Source organism: Carassius carassius, chromosome 1 (assembly GCF_963082965.1).
Source record: "Carassius carassius chromosome 1, fCarCar2.1, whole genome shotgun sequence".
NCBI lineage: Eukaryota > Metazoa > Chordata > Actinopteri > Cypriniformes > Cyprinidae > Carassius > Carassius carassius.
The window spans coordinates 318,719-330,759 of NC_081755.1; positions in this window are offsets into that span (position 1 = coordinate 318,719).

The following is a 12,041-nucleotide window of genomic DNA, read 5'->3' on the forward strand; positions in this document are numbered from 1 at the left end:
ATTTCTGATGCACACACACATATATCTTGATTTACAAACTGCTTGCGGTCTGTGAACTTCACTGCATTTGTGTGTGAATTTTGAGACTCCCCTGACTTGGCTCGACACACAAATGCCTTTTTTTAAACAGGGAATGATCTGCAACCAATCAGATATCTCCCTTGTTTAGCCAATCACAAGAATGCACCCCACGTGGGGGATAGTTTACGTATAAGCCAATCACATGAACGCGTTTACACAGCACGATATGCCTGTGGTGCGGCATATTATAGCCTACTTATTTATGAAATTGTATGAAAATACAAATGTTTAGATTACAATTCAGGTTTTTTTATTTTATTTTTTTTTCAAAATATAAATTATAAAAATTTCTCAATACATATAGCCCAGTGACTGCAGAAAAAAAGTTAACCATGGATTCATAAATTTGCAATAGGCAATTATTTCATTTTATTGAAATATTTTAATGAAAGTAAAAACATTTTTTACACCTTTTTGAATATTTAAATATATCTAAATACTCTTTTGGATGCAATATAGAAGTCACTTTAATTATAATATTCGGTCCCTACATGAAGAGAGAGTCAGTGGTCCGCTGCTAGAGGAAAGTGACTCTCCGACTGCGAAAAGTGGGTCTCCGGCTGCGTGAGGAAAGTGAGTCGTTCGCTTAGGAAAGTGAGTTGCTCTCTGCGTGAGGAAAGTGAGTCGTTCGCTGAGTGAGGAAAGTGAGTCGTTCGCTGCATGACTCGTGAGGAAAGTCGATCGTTCGCTGCGTGAGGAAAGTGACTCTCCGGCTGCGGAAAGTGGGTCGCCGGCTGCGTGAGGTAAGTGAATCGTTCGCTGAGGAACGTGAGTCGTTCGCAGCGTGAGGAAAGTGAGCCGTTCGCTGATTGGCTTATAAGTAAACAATCCCCCACGTGGGGTGCATTCTTGTGATTGGCTAAAACAAGGGAGATATCTGATTGGTTGCAGATCATTCCCTGTTTAAAAAAAGGCATTTGTGTGTCGAGCCAAGTCAGGGGAGTCTCAAAATTCACACACAAATGCAGTGAAGTTCACAGACCGCAAGCAGTTTGTAAATCAAGATATATGTGTGTGTGCATCAGAAATACATTTCTGAATCTTGTCCTGTGCATTTGTGAATCTTGAGTGCATTTGTAAATGTTGTTTGCATTTCTGAATTGTGTGTGTATTTCTGAATTGTGTGTGTATTTCTGAATTTTGTATGCATTTGTGAATCTTCTGTGCTTTTTAAATTTTGTGTGCATTTGTGAATTTTGTGCGCATTTGTGTATCCTGTGTGTGTATTTATGAATTATGTGTGTGCATGTATGAATCCTGTGTGTGCATATGTGAATGTAGTGTGTGCATTTATCTTTATTGAGACTCTTTTGGCTCCATACAGTTTAAGCTAGCTTTAATCAACTTTTTGGTAACTTCATGACTTGTTTTGCACATAGTTTATTTCACGCTTTGATATGAAATTATGCAGGCTACACCACTTGGCGTCTCCTTTGTCTTTTGACTTGTGCCTGGCGCTGAAATGTCTCCAGTTTGAGGTGGTCGTAAAGACATTCTGCGACTGAATAAATGCACTGCAGAGAAAAAATGACAGAACCAGCAGTTATGAGTGAGGTAGTCAACCCTAGCTCCTACCCTGCATTAATTGCATTAAATATTTTTAACAAGGTGATTAGTTTTTTCAGTTTAACGCGCTAAACATTTTTTTGGCAATTAGTTAATTTTGACAGCACTAATATATATTGACAGCTAGAGAGAGAGAGAGAGAGAGAGAGAGATAGCAATATCAGATGAGTAGACAAGATATGGCTGTATATCGGCACACTGTGATTACCAGAGCCATATCTCACGTCTACTCATCTGATATTGCTATCTCTCTCTCTCTATAAATATATAAATATATATATTTTAAATATATATTTTTTTTCATAAATGTATATAAATATAATACATACATATTAGTGCTGTCAAAATGAACGCGTTAACATACGTGATATTTATTCAGTTTAACGCATTAAAATAACTTTCCTTCCATGGTTAAATGAATCTGTCCTGAAATTGCTGAAAGAACGAGATCATTCCTTGAAGCTGGCTGTAAAATCAGGATATAATAGGCATCAATTTATCTCATTAAGAAATAGAGTAGTGAGAGAAATAAGGAGATCTAAAGCTGACTTTTTCATTACTGCTTTGAATAATGCATGTGGAAATTCTAAAATAACCTGGCATTTTATAAAAAACTGACAGGTGAGTCCCACAAAAATAAGACAAAAAATGCAAATTGAATTAAATGGAGACATTTTAACAGAATCCAAGGTATTAGCTGATGCTTTTAACAACTATTTTATTAAATTGGTAGCAGAAATATCTAAGAACTTTATAATAAAACAAAAAAAAGAACACTTAGTGTCTGCAACACAGTCTTCCTTCATAGCAAACATCAATGAGACTAACTGAGACTAAGTTATTGATATAATTAAAACATTAAAACCATCTAAGGCCAGGGATGTATTTGGTATGGACACGAAGATGCTTAAAGGTTCAGGATCCGCTCTGGCTACTCCATTGCTTCTATTATTAATCTATCGATTTCCAGTGGTCACTTTCCAAAGGCCTGGAAATCTGCTATTGTTACACCAGTTTTTAAGTCTGGTCTATCTACCTCCATGAATAACTACCAACCAATAAGCATACTTCCGGCCATTTCTAAAATTGCAGAAAAATGGGTGGCTGAGCAGATTGTCCAGTATTTAAACAGTAGCTCCCCCTCTTTTCACGCCATGCAAACACTCCACTGAAACGGCTACGTGCCTTTTTATAGAGAAAATAAAATTCTCTCTTGACAAGGGGGGAGTAGTAGGGGCGGTATACTTGGATCTCAAGAAAGCCTTTGATACAGTGAACCACTCAGTTCTACTTAACAAGCTTCCACAATTTAAATTTTCTCGTGACACTGTTAGCTGGTTTGAATCCTATCTGCATGATCGTACACAATCTGTACTAATTAATAACTGCAATTCTGAGTCGCTTAGGCTAACCACCAGGGTTCCTCAGGGCTCAATATTAGGGCCACTCTTAGGGGCCGTTCACATATCGCATCTTTTGCGCGCGCAAGTTCGTTATTTCCAATGTAGGCGCGCGGCATGCGTGCTCATACTGGAAGCGACGCGGTCGCGACGCGCACGCGGTGAGGACGCGCCTGGAAAAACCGGCGCATCGCACCGCGTGCACGTCGTGACCGCAGAGTTAAAAACATCTCAACTTTTCAGATTGCCGCAAGCGCACCGCGGGTCATGTGTCAAGAACTAACCAATCAGCTTCATCCTTTCCCTTAACAACGTTGAAAACTCAGCAAAAATGAGGGAACTGCTGATCATAGTTGTATATGGATTGCCATTTTGAAATAAATTTAGTAGCAGAGCAACTGCGAGCGATTTTTAGAGCTGCAAATCCATTTATCCTTTGCTGAAATTTCCGCGTCTTCATGGAGAGAACGCGTCATGGTTGCTTAGCAACGGCAGACGCCTCAGGGGCGCAACTGTCCGAGTGCTTTGGAAAGAAGGAGAAAGCGGCGCGCCTAGCGTTTTCCACGCGTTTTTAGGCGCGATATGTGAACGGCCCCTTATTTAGCCTTTATATCAATGACTTGTCTAATGTTTGCTCTGAAGTAGAATGTTTAATGTATGCGGATGACAGCGTTCTATTTGTTCATGGTCACTCTTAAGACATTGTTGCAGATAAACTTACTAAAGCAATGACTCATGTTACATCCTGGCTGCAGGAGAACTGCCTGCAGCTAAATATAGAGCTTCATTTAATCCTGAGATAATAGTTGCTGGAGAAAAATTACGAATCGTAGATCAATACAAATATCTTGGCTTAGTAATAGATTCACATCTCTCCTTTAAAGCCCATATTGAAAAATTATGTAAAATCGAGTTTAATCTTGCAAATTTACGCTCAATTCGAAATGACGTCAACCGAAGCTGCACTAATTTTTTTTTACATTCCATGATTTTCAGCCACCTCAACTACTGCTTTAAAAGTTGGTCTCAAGAAAGTCAGAGCGCAAAAAGACCTTTGAAAACATTATACAAACATGCCATTAAAATCATGAACAAAAGGCACTATCATCACTGTGCAATTTTACAGAAACACAGCCTTTTAAACTTGAACAGTCTTCATAAGTTTTTAAATCTGAATCTCATATACAAAGTGACACATGATTTGGCACCAGCTCCTCTGGCTGAGTTCATCAGCCAAAGAAACAGCTCTGAGCGCGTTATTCGAGGCTCTGCCAGAGGGGACTGTGTCATCCCCCTGCGCTGGAGTGTTTTCAGTCGCTCGGCCTGGTCAGTGAGGGGCGCTACTGAATGGAATTTTATACCTGAGCAGGTTAGACAGCTCAACACTTACAAGGCCTTGAAAAATTTTTTTAAAGTTTGGCTCATTAGAAATTATGTCTGCCAACATTAAAAGCCGAGCCTATTGAGCTGTATTATATATTTAATATACTATAGCCTTTTTGAAAATGTGTGTTTTTGTGTGTCTTATTATTGTAACAGGTGCAGTGTACCATAAGTTATTTTACAGTGTCATTTATATTGTAGTTAATTTGCCATAGACTTGTAAATGTATTTTCTTGTCCGTATTTTAATGCTTTTTTTTACATCTTGACCAGGGGACTAAAAATGAAAAATAGCCTTTTGGCTAATTCTGGCTTTTTTAACCATGTTTGTTAATGTGTTTTATGAAATTGCACTGTCCCCTTTTAAATAAACCATTAAATCAAATCAAACACACACACACACACCATTTCCTCATGCTAAATAATAATATTATGTATATAAAAATTATTTATTGAATAATAATATTTAATAAACAACAACCATCACAAAAGTTGCTAGACGATTCAGTCAAAAGTACAAAGGCAGCTCTCTTATATACAGCATTGAAGTTACATAAACATGATGAGATTTTGACAAAAAATATTTGCTCTGGAACAAATAATAGATTAATGAGACCAAAAATTGTCTGTTAGATTTACCCAACAGGAATTATAACTCATGTTTATCCACTATAGAAACATCAGAGTCAGCGGTAAACTCCAGAAAATCTTGCCGAGGTGAGGCTGCTCTCAGTGGGTTGATGAACACTGAACGGCCGCTGACATCCTGGAGCTCACATTGCCGAAAACATTAAAAATATATATATATTTACACACACACACACACACACACACACACAAAGGAAATACAGTAATTATATAAAATCAGAATATATAAATGTAAAATGTGAATATATGGAAGTTAATTTGAGTATTCAGTTACATATCTGAATATGTATAAGTAAATCTGAATATAAAGATGCAAATCTGAATATATATAAATGTAAATTGTGAATATATAGTTATAAGTCTTTAATATATAAATGTAAATTACTGAACATACACAGTGGGTACGAAAAGTATTCAGACCCCCTTACATTTTTCACTCTTTGTTATATTGCAGCCATTTGCTAAAATCTTTTAAGTTATTTTTTTTCCTCATTAATGTACTAACAGCACCCCATATTGACAGAAAAACACAGAATTGTTGACATTTTTTCAGATTTATTAAAAAAGAAAACCTGAATATCACATGGTCCTAAGTATTCAGACCCTTTGCTGTGACACTCATATATTTAACTCAGGTGCTGTCCATTTCTTCTGATCATCCTTGAGATGGTTCTACACCTTCATTTGAGTCCAGCTGTGTTTGATTATACTGATTGGACTTGATTAGGAAAGTCACACACCTGTCTATATAAGAGCTTACAGCTCACAGTGCTATCAGAGCAAATGAGAATCACGAGGTCAAAGGAACTGCCTGAAGAGCTCAGAGACAGAATTGTGGCAAGGCACAGATCTGACCAAGGATACAAAAACATTCTGCTGCACTTAAGGTTCCTAAGAGCACAGTGGCCTCCATAATCCTTAAATGAAGACTTTTGGGACAACCAGAACCCTTCCTAGAGCTGGCCGTCTGGCCAAACTGAGCTATCGGAGGAGAAGAGTCTTGATGAGAGAGGTACAGAAGAACCCAAAGATCACCGTGGCTGAGCTCCAGAGATGCAGTTGGGAGATGGGGAAAAAGTTGTAGAAAGTCACCCATCACTGCAGCCCTCCACCAGTCGGGGCTTTATGGCAGAGTTGCCCAATGGAAGCCTCTCCTCAGTGAAAGACACATGAAAGCCCCCATGGAGTTTGCTAAAAAACACCTGAAGGACTCTCTGCTCTGATGAGACCAAGATAGTACTTTTTGGCCTTATATCTAAGCGGTATGTGTGGAGAAAGCCAGTCACTGCTCATCACCTGTCCAATACAGTCCCAACAGTGAAGCATGGTGGAGGCAGCATCATGCTGTGGGGGTGTTTTTCAGCTGCAGGGACAGGACGACTGGTTGCATTTGAGGGAAAGATGAATGCGGCCAAGTACAGGGATATCCTGGATGAAAACCTTCTCCAGAGTGCTCAGGACCTCAGACAGGGCCGAAGGTCTTCCAACAAGACAATGACCCTAAGCACACAGCTAAAATAATGAAGGAGTGGCTTCACAACAACTCTGTGACTGTTCTTGAATGGCCCAGCCAGAGCCCTGACTTATACCCAATTGAGAATCTTTTGAGAGACCTGAAAATGGCTGTCCACTAACGTCTACCATCCCACCTGACAGAACTGGAGAGGATCTGCAAGGAGGAATGGCAGAGGATCCCCAGATCCAGGTCATCTTGTCTGTGTTTTTGTCAACAAGTCTGTGTTTTTCGGTCAATATGGGGTGCTGTGTGTACATTGAGGAAAAAAATTTAAAGGGGTCTGAATACTTTCCATACCCACGGTATATGTAAACCTTAATATATAGTTATGTCTGAAAATATAGAAGTAAGTATGACTATTTAGTTTCATATCTGAATATATAGAAGTAGCAGGGCTCTTGACATTCATTAAATTGTTTTTTTTTTTCTCCAGTTGCAGTAGTGTTCCACGAAGAACATCTGTGCCTTCGTAAACAAAGATTAACAAAAGCAGGTGAGCTGAAGATGTCTACTGAATATTGCAAAAAAAAATATTCTGCAGTACAATATATTAGTACATGATTGTATTACTAGTAACTACAGACATAAAGTTGAGTTTTTTTTCTTTGCAAAGTATAATTTATAGAGGATAAATAATAGCACTTTATGAGAGTACTAGAACAACAGAATCCCATCAGATCTGCTCACTAAATGTCTGTGTTATCCCGTGTTGCAGGTTTAGGCACAATGACCGGCATTGTTCCCAAGAACAAAATAAAAGGGGTTGATTTCTGTGGAGGGCAAACGCACAGTTATATAATCCGCTCTGATCTCGGCTGCTACATGCAGTCAAGTCATTTGAATAAAGGTTCAGACATCACTATTTTCAGTCTGCACCCCTCCTGCCAAAATGGAGACCATTATCTTGCTGATTGGTCTGACAACTTTTACATCATTAAGGGTAACTCCTTTCGCAAGGTCAAAGACCTGTCAACAGACAGCGATGCTGTAGTTTTGAGTCTTGATGACAACTGCAGGGGTGGGGACTACTACTTCTCAGCCAATGGCTGGTTTTACATCATCTTCCAAGAAAAAGGAACTTTTCGTCAGACATCTAACCTTAATAAAGATACAGATGGTGAAGAAAAGACACTGCGTTTCAATTGGTACAATGGTCTCTATTACTGGGGCCAGTCAAAGAGCTTCTGCCTCCTCAGGCCAGTCTCAGAGTGGGGAGTTGAATACAATGAAGCCAACAGCATAATGGAAAACAATGATTACGATACCTATTCTGTTCACCCCTCTGTTGTTAACTTCCTGCCTGGTGGGCTGTCGATGACTAAAGGCCCAGCATTTGGCAAGTGGGAGAATATCAAAAGTGCAAGTAATGATAGTAAAACAGCAGTGACCTGGCACAAGAAAGTTATTAAAAAGGTTGGCTACAATAAGGAGAAGATAAGAGACATCACACACAACTGGAAGTTCAGCATGTCTGCCACGTTTGAATCTGGAGCCCTTGAAGGGTTAATTGCAAAGCGGCAGTTCTCGTTTTCTGCAGAATATGGAGGATCACAGGTGAACACTGACAAAGAAAGCTGGAATGAAGCCACTGAAGTGGAAGAACAACTTTCATTTGTGCTTAATCCAAATGAGCGCTTATATCTGTGGCAGTACAACCTGGGTTTCGGAGAAGAATCAGTGTTGTTCTGTCGTGATATGAAGATGGATGATGAGCCGGACCCTCCAACTGAAGTCCCACTGCCACCTGCAAAACAATGAGGACCACTGGGTGCTACCACAAGAGCCTTTGCACTGGGATTCGTAAGGACTACAAGCAAAATCCTTTTTTGCTCTCAATTCTGAAAACACGCTCTATAAAATAATTGGATTTGTCTATAGATTAAAAAAAAAAATCCACTTTTTTAAAAATTATTTGTCTGATTAGATCCAAACATGACATGCATCATCTAGAGACACTCACTTAAAAAAAAATTTTTTTGGTGATTAGGGTGCGCTTCTTTTTACAGTATATAACTGATTTGTAATTTACCACTTTCTAATTCATGAACTTTTCCATGTTTGTCTGAACAAGCTTTGTATTTTAGGTTGTATTTTAAGTTTGTTTTTCACTTGATTTCTGTGTAAAATTCAGGTTTTGGGGGTTTTAATGCATCCCAGTTTAATCTAATAATCTATTATGATTAATCTGCATTATATAATTATTATTTTAAGTGAAGATTTTCCCTTCACTTTGTGTCTACCTAATGCGTTGTCAAAACATGATTTAGAATCTTAATGCAGATAGAAGAGGAATGGCAAAGTCCAAAATAGTAATCCAAACAACAGCAGAAATCCAGGAACATGAAACAATGGCAAGAACTGTAAACACAACAATAACCGACGAGGACAAACTATGGGGTATATGTGCACAGACTAATAAGGGGAAAGACCTGGATACAATCAAGACAATGAACCAATGATAACAAGACAAGAGGGAACCACAAAGACCAAAACAAGGACTACAAATCAAGACTTCAAAATAAAAGACGTAAACAAAACACAAGACAAATTCATTACAGTCGCATTACATTCTACTCTATATTTCAATTTATACTATTTCGGTTTTGCTTTTAATGAAATATTTGAAATAAAGATGGGTACTGTATTTTAATTCTTTCTGTTTTCATTACGATTCTGCTTCTTTAACACAACATTGTCAAGTGTTCTATTACAAATGTTAGCCTCATCATTTATCTCCATATCTTTTTAAATACCAGTGCAATAAAACAAATATACACTTACTACTACTGTACTTATAGCTGGTAACAAATAATTACTCAATTACGTCTAAGTATATGTTCTCTACATTTATTCATCGATTATCCAGAGACTTGTTGTTTCTTCTCCTGGCAGCACGCAATTCATCACAGAGCTTCCTGCAGGTGCTTTCTCAGACTTTTAGAAACATTGTTGTGCTTCACACAATATCCACCAGATGGCGCAAAGAACAACAATCTGCAGTAAACACCAACACAAAGATCTACCATGATTCACAAATTCACAAAAATTACAGAAATAAGATTACGAGATTAAAGTCATAATACTTTGAGAATAAAATCAAAATTACGAGAATAAAGTCGCAGCCATATTGTTGAGAAAAAAAACTCAGTATTTTGATAATAAAGTGTATGTACGATGGTGTTTTAGTTCCATGTTAAAAAAAATCTGAGATAATATTTTGATAAAAATAAAGATAATGAGAATTAAGTTGTAGCAATAAGAGAATAAAGTTTATATATATTTTGAGAATAAAGTCATATATTAAATCGTAGCAATTACGAGATTAAAGTTATAACATTTTGAGAGTATTGCGCATGCAAAAGGCCCAGATTCGGAAGCACCAGGAGAAATTCCGGTGGCCTGGTAACTGATTGAATATATGTTGAATTATTAGCAGAAATCATAGCATGTGTCAAATTACAGGATTGTTAGGCAAAATTTCAATTTCTAAACAAAATTGTTATACATATACCTGTATTTCAGAATCACTGAAAAGAGAAACGACTTCTTGTTGTTTCACCTCCTCAACAGTCCTAAAATTAGAAAATTACAGTTGGATAACATTTTAACCTGCATTGGCTTTTCAAGTCGTTTAGAATAATGAGGACGCATATGAGACATATCTCTTATAAGTCATGTGCAGACGCCACTGATCATCTTTCAGTAAGACAGAGAGGTCCATTTCTCCCTTACCTCCATTTCTGCCATATAAAACAATAAATAAATAAATGAAATAAAAATAGTAAACCATTTCAACAATTTAAGTTTAATACACAAAAATACAAATAACGAAAATGAAATTCTATAGTTAACCTAATCTAATATAAATTTGTTGCAGTACAATGCACTGAACAGTGTTGAATAGTGAATAGTGTTGTCATGGAAAACGAAAAATTTAGGCTGCAAACGATCTCCAGCACAGAATGAATGTGTGAACTTGTAAAGCTGTTCCGCCATATGCTTTACAGAGCTGTGCAATACTTGTGTCAAGAATCTAAAAAAGAAGAAGAATACATATAAAATATAAACATAGTAAAGTGTTTGCAATATGTATTTACCAGATAAAATTAAATACTAATGTCATTGTTTAGCCATGGTAAACGTCTATGGAAACAGTGTCTAAAAATCTTCCAGTGTGACCTTCTGTTTCTCCTTCGCTTTGTCGTTGTGGTCCAGAACCTTATAAAAAGGAATGTGTTAATTAGCTAGTAAAATTAGCACTTCATCAGAATTGATAATGCAATTAAGTTTTTAACTAAAAATGACCTGCTTTGAGGTGTTGATTGCATAACCACAACATTCAGATGTCTGTCCCGGTCGGGGAAGTCGTGGCCTAGTGGTTAGAGAGTCAGACCTGCAATTGAAGGGTTGTGAGTTCGAGTCTCGGGCCGGCAGGAATTGTAATTGGGGGGGCGTGCATGTATGTCACGTCACTATCAGTCATTCTGTTTATTGCAGTACTTGGACTAAGTAGTCAAGTCACCTTTATTTATAAAGCGCTTTAAACAAAATACATTGCGTCAAAGCAACTGAACAACATTCATTAGGAAAACAGTGTCAATAATGCAAAAATGATAGTTAAAGGCAGTTCATCATTGTATTCAGTGATGTCATCTCTGTTCAGTTAAATAGTGTCTGTGCATTTATTTGCAATCAAGTCAACGATATCGCTGTAGATGAAGTGACCCCAACTAAGCAAGCCAGAGGCGACAGCGGCAAGGAACCGAAACTCCATCGGTGACAGAATGGAGAAAAAAACCTTGGGAGAAACCAGGCTCAGTTGGGGGGCCAGTTCTCCTCTGACCAGACGAAACCAGTAGTTCAATTCCAGGCTGCAGCAAAGTCAGATTGTGCAGAAGAATCGTCTGTTTCCTGTGGTCTTGTCCTGGTGCTCCTCTGAGACAAGGTCTTTACAGGGGATCTGTATCTGGGGCTCTAGTTGTCCTGGTCTCCGCTGTCTTTCAGGGATGTAGAGGTCCTTTCTAGGTGCTGATCCACCATCTGGTCTGGATACGTACTGGATCCGGGTGACTGCAGTGACCCTCTGATCTGGACACAGACTGGATCTGGTGGCTACGGTGACCTCGGAATAAGAGAGAAACAGACTAATATTAGCATAGATGCCATTCTTCTAATGATGTAGCAAGTACATCGGGTGTTATGGGAAGTGTTCCCGGTTCCGGTTTATCTAATTCATGCTCTGCTTTTAACCCATCCAAAGTGCACACACACAGAGCAGTGAACACACACACGGAGCAGTAGGCAGCCATTTATGCTGCGGCACCCGGGGAGCAATTGGGGGTTCAGTGCCTTGCTCAAGGGCACCTAAGTCGTGGTATTGAAGGTGGAGAGAGCACTGTACATGCACTCCCCCCACCTACAATTCCTGGGCTGGGAGTAGGCCACCTG